Source organism: Juglans microcarpa x Juglans regia, chromosome 4S, assembly GCF_004785595.1.
Source record: "Juglans microcarpa x Juglans regia isolate MS1-56 chromosome 4S, Jm3101_v1.0, whole genome shotgun sequence".
Taxonomy (NCBI): domain Eukaryota; kingdom Viridiplantae; phylum Streptophyta; class Magnoliopsida; order Fagales; family Juglandaceae; genus Juglans; species Juglans microcarpa x Juglans regia.
The window spans coordinates 11,343,216-11,351,524 of record NC_054601.1 but is presented as its reverse complement, the minus strand read 5'-3'; the positions used below and the strand labels follow the sequence as shown (position 1 = coordinate 11,351,524).

At 33.1% G+C, this 8,309-nt stretch overlaps 1 long non-coding RNA gene across 1 annotated transcript; it reads left to right on the top strand.

The window, feature by feature from the left end:
• The first annotated feature begins 342 nt into the window (after nucleotides 1-342).
• LOC121262228 lies at nucleotides 343-3,259 on the top strand. The gene is made up of 2 exons (XR_005940061.1): nucleotides 343-533; nucleotides 1,124-3,259. It is a non-coding gene; the product is annotated as an uncharacterized LOC121262228 (long non-coding RNA).
• Nucleotides 3,260-8,309: the final 5,050 nt, after the last annotated feature.

Below are 8,309 nucleotides of genomic sequence, written 5' to 3'. Positions count from 1 at the left end.
CTTATGTTTCATTATTATTTTTTTGTCTTTTTTTCTTGTTGCATTAATAGCAATAATTATTAAATAATATATCTTTATCGGTTTTAGGCTTTAATATTGTTTTGTGATCTAAATCTTTTTTCAAATTTAAAGAAAAAAAAAGATTAAATTTTTAGCGGCCTCTCGTCTAGAGACTCTCATCAGTATTGTTTTGGATATAAATATTGAGTAAAATTTTTAAGATGCTAAAGATAGAACTCTTCCATTACAAATCTAGAACGTCCCTTCCCATTGCTTAAAAAAAAAAAAAACAAAACAAAACTTTGTGGGTTGCAACGTGAATTTGAGCCTATCTTGTTTGGATTTGGCTTGGGCACGTTTGGGTGGATGTTTATCCAAGTTGGAAACTTTTTTCCTTAATAACAGAGAAGAATATTGTTACATCCTAATATATACTTCTCAAAAATCTTCATAGATCTCTCTTTCGTCATTCCGTGTTAACTGTTAGTACATAAAACTTTTGCAAATTATTTTTGGTGGCAACTGAAGTTTGAGTTCGTCTAACAGCATTTTCATCCGGTTCTCTATAAATTCCTTTTTTTTATAATTTGAAGAAAAGTTTAAGAAATACTCTTAAAACCTCTCTCCATCCAAATCCTTATTTTAGAAAAACAGTTTAGGAGATGATATAGACTAATCATCTCCTAAATCATTTTTATCAATATTTTATTTATTTCAATTAAATTAATTTTTCTTCTAATCATCTACATTTTCTCTTATATTCATATTTGTTATAATTTTAAATAATAGTTTAAAAATAATTTAAATAACTACGAAAATACAAAAAATATTAATTTTAAAAATATTAAAATTAATTTAAATTTTTATTTAAAATATTTATTAGAACAATAATTCAAAACATAAGAAAAAATATTGAGTAGTTAAATTTATAAATAGAGGTGAGGGAAAAAACTAATAAAAAAAATAATACAGAAATATTATTTTAATAAAATAGAAAAATAATAAGAAATTAGATATAAAAGATTTTTTGAATATGAGTAAAATTTAAGATAAAATTATAAAGAGTCCTTTTTTAGTTAAAATTTAAGAAAAAATTTAGAAAACTGGAGGGAAATGCTATAAGGGGACTAGGGTTGAATATCATGCCGTTTAATCTTCTCCATTAACATAGCTAGGGTTGCCGCACCACACACAGAGCGTGCATTACGTTCCCACACAGCAACGCCTCCACACATTGCCCCTTCACATCACATCTCGTCCTCCACGCAGCCTTCCTCCCTTAAAACCCACCAGTCTTAACCATTAAATCTCATGGCCTACACACATGCAGTGACTACGGCCACCACGTTCCTCTGTCACGGCCTCTACCGATCGATCGAAATCCTCTGTTTTGGACCCTCAAAACAGAGCACTCCATAGCAGTGCAAACCGAGAGCCACGGCCCACAGAACAACTCCCCACCATCAAAAAACCCCGTACGTAAGACTCTCTTAACTCGTTTTCTTCCTCTCTAGTACTATTTAATCTGATATCTATGTATTTAGTCCACGATCGGTGATGTTATTCGATTTAATCTGATTTAATCTGATATCTATGTATTTTGTCCACGATCGGTGATGTTATTCGATTTAATCTGATTTAATCTGATATCTATCTATTTCGCCAACGATCGGTGATGTTTAGGTGGCTTTTCGTATTCACAGTTCACAGTTCACTCATTGGAAACGTATTCATACAATGATAATTGATATAAAAAATGGTATTATATAGAAGTGTTACTGGAGAGAAGTAGTAGCGGTGGGAGCTCAAAAATGGAGAACAATTAGGTTTGAATAGAGAAGTGAAGAAGAGAGGGGGTCTATATAGTTGTTGTGGGCAGAGAAAGAGAGGGAAAAATGGCGAGAAACAGGAGGAAAGAAGAAGGTGGCCTTTCCATTACAGCTTGAATCCCAAACACGGCATTCCCCCTCCAGCTCATGTTTTTGGTCTTAGAGAGAGAGAGAGAGAGAGAGACGTCCAGAAAGAGGGGGGAGAGACAGAGAGCACGTTTCACGAGGGTTGGAGAAAGAGTATGGTAGAGTAGGCTCCGAGTCTCTCCGTGTGAGTGTGTAATTGGTGTGATCATTCACGAAAGATGTGCACTTTTGTTATAACTCATCACTTCGAACCATAAAGCCAATTGAAAATGAAAAATGACCCTTAACTTACGAGAAAAGGAAACACTTCAAGAATTTTTGACATTTTTTTTTTTAAGGTTTTCAAGTGCCCAACACCACCTCTGATTTGCTCTATCTTCATACATAGTACTGTGTCAATATGCCATTCACTCTTTTAATCAAAACACTTTCACTCTTCTTTTTGCCAAACCCACTTTAACTTGTTCACTTTGGGTTGCCATCTCAATTCTCACACCATACTCGATTCGGGTCGTCGAATCCAACCGAGTTTATGCTCATAGTTTTGGAGCTAATTAAGAAATAGGAACCCCTTTTATTTGCAGTATGTTTGACATCCAAATAATCTGCTAGTGATTAGCAGATGGGGGTTGGGACATTCTGTATTCAATGAGGTCCCCAACTTCCCACCCACCTTAGACTAAAATGGCCCATGATTCAAACTAAAGTGAGTCGGTGGAATTCTTCATTTCCTTACGACTCTATATCTGTTTTGCAGCATTTCAATGATTGTTTTTGTTTCATTAAAAAAAGGTTTATTAATTTTGTTAATGGTTATTCTTGTTTTGTTAATTTTGTTTTTTAATCTTTAATAATTTTACTAATTTGTAGTACTCTTTGGCTTTCCAGCTTTTTGCACCCTTTTAAAATATAATTTATGGTTAAAAAACCCTATTATTATTCTAGACAAATTTAGATTTTAGATAATATATCAATTATATCATCATGAGATAAAATAAAAATATCAATTATTCGAGACAAATTTAGATTTTACATAATATTTATGATCTTGCATTCTCATTCAGTTCTCATTCAATATTATTTTTCATACTATATTTTCAGTTATTGATGATCTTGCATTCTCATTTAGTTCTATTTTCATATTTCAAATATAATTAAGTTATGGATAAAAGTTGGATAAAGAAACCCCAACATACAAAAGAGTATGTCGATGGTGTGAAAGAGTTTTCGAAGTTTGCATGTGAGAATTGTCCTACAGATTCGTCGATTTGTTGCCCATGTAGAAAATATGGATTACGTATTATGTTCATGCCCAACATAGTATATGATCATTTGATTAGTTATGAAATTTCTCAATATCACACCATTTGGCATGCTCATGAGGAGAGAAAATGGGAGGTATCTTACCATGCTACTGATGCCCATAACAATAATGAGCCAATAAATGAAGGCTCCAGTGGGATGATAACCATGTTACATCAAGTTTTCCCTATGTTTGATTCAGTAACTATGTTTGTACAAAGTTACCTAAGTGTCAAAACTATCTAAATATTATACAAACTAATACCTATCAAATCATGATTGTCCTCATACATCATTTTTTGAGTAGCTATTCAGTTTTCACTTTTGTATCATAAGTAGATGAAATGTTATAACGAATTCGATTGTTCATTCAAAAAATGGGTCATGAACCCAACTACTAAATGGCATCTTGCTAAGATTCACAACTTCCAAAAAGAGTAGTAAAACTAATGCATAATCCACCACTTCACCTAACACCTGACTTCAAAACTTTTATAATCCGTTCAAATTCCAACTTAACAAAATGAAACGTCGATATATAGCATAACCACAAATATTATCTCAATTAAGGAAAATTGAAAATACAATTAAACTAAAATATTAATATAATTCGAGATTATTCACTTATAATCCCCTCAATCCTCGTCCTCATCGTTCTCTTCCTCTTCTTCATTTTCCCCTTTCTCTTCCTCTTCATTCTCTATTTGATTTTACCCTAAAGCCTGAATATAAATTCAAATGAGGGTTCAAAAACTTTAAAATAAGGTTGATTGATATCAACTAAACACATGTGGGGTGCTCACCTGTGCATGCACGAATGTTAAAGGTTCCTTCATCTCAGCTTGTAATAGATAATAAAAAATACACATTCATCATCTTATAAATCCATTAAAATTAAAAAGTAATAAATTTGAAAATAAACATACCACTTTCTTCCTCGCCTCATCATTGTAGTGAGTGTCATCATTTCTCTTATGGGTCGTGAAAAACAACTGAGCTCGACTTGGCAATGTTCTAGTTGATTTTTGCAGTGTCCAATATTCTAGATTAAACACATATATCGAAAACAAAGAATTAATAAATATTTAACAGTAAATAAATACTAATTAAATAAATACTGCATCATGGACTTATTTTGCATAACTTTTTGATCCTCCGTTGTGAACAACCACTTGCTTCTTATGACACTCCTTATTTTTATTACATTTTTACTGCAACATCAAAAAAATTGTGAGAATTATGATTAAAATAACTAGTTGGTTGACTTTCTAGATCTATAAGAGAAATGCGCACGTCGTTACCGTATATTCTGGATCGAACCAAAGATTGGCCAACTTCGCTAGTTGGGATAAGTCCACCATATCGGGACTTGCCCTTGCCACAACTTGTGCTGCAGAGGTGTCTTTTTCACGAAGTAACTTTTTCTTTAACTCGTGCTTGTAGTCTTTTCATTTCTTTCCCAGGTCCTTCAGTATCTATTTTTTAAATGCATCCAATTTGTCATCAAAAACTTTAAACTTGCCCTACTGTCAAAATAAATTTACACAAATATATGTCTTGCTTTCTAACAAAATTTTCAAAATATACCTATTTAATTAATAATAACGGTTTAATACAAGTTTTATATCATTATAAGACCCCACGCTTCCTCCTTTATGGTTTTAGGCACCGACCTCCAATCCTTGTAAATTATTGGAATCAACTTATTAGTTCTCGCTATCAGGGTACCAAATCTTATCACCTTTGAGTCTTGCTTTTTGATGGGTTGACCAAGATTATTGAGCTCCATATCAATTTGTTCCCCTTCTGGAATATGTCAAATGTCATGAATTGAATACAATGGTCTCTTTACTCTACCTCCATTACTATATGCAAAAATGAATTTAGTGACATTGTTACTATTTTGTAAATATGCATTCATAGTGAAATAAATAAGAAGTAAGAAAAATAAAAACATACCAACAATGACAACAAAACGATCTTCAATGTCGGAACACAAGTCGAAATTTTCTACTTCCAAATGTGGTTCTATTGGTATAGGTGTGCATGGTTAGGTCTCTCTGATGATCTCTATATGTGTGGATAGTTGGCCTCCCATTTGTATCGATGTAGAAGGTTGGGTCCCTTTTTGTGAAGATAATAATGGCTGGGAAAGACAAGGTGATGACTCCACCATCCTATCAATGGAAGGGGGCGGCCCATCGACATAGGGTAATGAATGGGACGCCTTATCAAGGGATGTGTATGATTGTGTGTCACTATGGACAGCTGGTATTGAAGTAGATTGTCTTTGTAAGTGTGGTCTGATAGTCTTTGCCTTCTTTTTTGGACTCATTGTACATATACAAAAACAAGTTTACATATATATAAATCAATAGAAATAATAATATTTGGAGCATGATATGAGATAGAAGTAAAGTTATAAGAGATATCAGGTTAAAAAGTCTAAATATATATTTATTACTCAACACTATTGAGGAGTTTCGATCGACATTTCATCTATGTCATTTCGCGTCCACACAACATCGTCAATAGCAGGTTCAATAACTTTATCATTGGAAGTGTTACAATATTCATTGACTAAATATTCATCCTCATCATCATCAGTCCCTTCCTATTCACCAATGTCATACACGTCTCTTGGTTTTGTCTTATTAACGACAATCTAATTTGGACATCTTTCATTTGCCACATAATATACTTGAGATACTTGGGAAGATAAAACAAACGGATTATCAGTTATCTGATTACAAGTGTGTACTAGATGAGAAACATTTACAAGACTAAACCCAAACTCGTCCTCCTTGAAACCTTGGATCATCAATCAAGGCGTGCCTATATGCCATCTTTTGATTTTTTATCAATATTTAACAATGTGCAAACAATATTTGTGATGATCCAAGGTTTCAAGGAGGACGAGTTTGGGTTAAATCTTGTAAATTTTTCTCATCTATTACACACTGGTAATCGAATAATTGATGATCCGTTTGTTTTATCTTCCCAAGTATCTCAAGTATAGATGCCTAAATTGGGTTGTCGTCGTTAAAACAAAACCGATAGACGTGTATGACACTGGTGAAGAGGAAGTGACTGACAACGATGAGGATGAATATTTAGTCAACAAATATTGTAACACTTCCAATGATGAAGCTATTGAACTGGCTATTGATGATGTTGTGTGGACGTGAAATGACATAGATGGAATGACGATCGAAACTCCTTAGTAGTGTTGAGTAAGAAATATATATTTAGACTTTTTAATATGGTATCTCTTATAACTTTACTTCTATCTTACATCATACTCCAAATATTATTATTTCTATTGATTTGCATATATGTAAACTTATATTTGTATATGTACAATGGGTCTAAAAACGAAGATAAAGACTATCAGGTCACACTTATGAAAACAATCTACTTTAATACCAGTTGTCTATAGTGAGACACAATCATACACATCCTTTGATAAGGCGACTCATTCATTACCCTATGTTGATGGGCTGCCCCTTTCGTTGATAGGATGGTGGAGTCACCACCTTCTGTAGATTGTCTTTCACAGCCATCATTATCTTCACAGAAAGGGACTCAACCTTCTACATCGATACAAATGGGAGGCCAACTATCCACACATACAGAGATCAGCAGAGAGACCCAAACATGCATACATGTACCAATAGAACCACATTTGGAAGTAGAAAATTTCAACTTGTGTTCTGACATTAGAGATCGTTTTGTTGTCATTGTTGGTATATTTTTATTTTTCTTAATTCTTATTTATTTCACTATGAATGCACATTTACAAAATAGTAACAATGTCACTAAATCCATTTTTGCATATAGTAATGGAGGTAGGGTAAAGAGACCATTGCATTCGATTCATGACATTTGACATCTTCCAGAAAGGGAGCGAATTTATATGGAGCTCAATAATCTTGGTTAACCCATCAAAAAGCAAGACTCAAAGGTGGTGGTAAGGTTTGGTAGCCCGATAGAGAGAACCAATAAGTTGGTTCCAATAATTTATAAGAATTGGAGGTCGGTGCCTAAAACCATAAAGAAGGAAGCGTTATAATGGTATAGAACTTATATTAAACCATTATTATTAATTAAATAGGTATATTTTGTTAGAAAGCAAGACATATATTTGTGTCAATTTATTTTGACTGTAGGGTAAGTTCAAAGTTCTTGATGACAAGTTGGATTCATTCAAAAAATAGATACTGAAGGACTTGAGGAAGAAATGGAAAGACTACAAGCACGAATTGAAGAAAAAGTTATTTCGTAAAAATGACACCTCTGTTGCACAAGTTGTGGCAAAGGCAAGTCCCGATATGGTGGACTTATCGCAACTAGCGGAGTTGGCCAATCTTTGGTTCGATACAGAATATACGGTAACAACATGCACATTTCTCTCATAGATTTAGAAAGTCAACCAACTAGTTATTTTAATCATAATTCTCACAATTTTTGTGATGTTGCAGTAAAAATGTAATAAAAATAAGGAGTGTCGTAAGAAGCAAGTGATTATTCACAGCGGAGGATCAAAAAGTTATGCAGGAATATGGCCAGGATGCGGTATTTATTTACTATTGAATATTTGTTAGTTCTTTGTTTTCAATATATGTGTTTAATCTAGAATATTGGACGCTGCAAAAATCAACTGGGACATTGCCAAGTTGAGCCCAGTTGTTTGTCACGACCCATAAAAGAAAGGATGACACTCACTACAATGATGAGACAAGGAATAAAGTTGTATGTTTATTTTCAAATTTATTACTTTTTAATTTTAATGGATTTATAAGATGATGAATGTGTACTTTTTTATTATCTACTACAGGCTGAGATGAATGAACTTTTAACATTCGTGCATACACAGGTGAGCACCCCACATGTGTTTAGTTGATATCAATCAACCTTATTTTGGAGTTTTTGGATCCTCATTTGAACTTATATTCAGGCTTCCAGACAAAAATCAAATAGAAAAAGATGGGAAAGATGAAGAGGAAGAGAACGACAAGGACGGGGATTATAAGTAAAGAATCTCAAATTATATTAATATTTTAGTTTAGTGGTATTCGCAATATTCCTTAA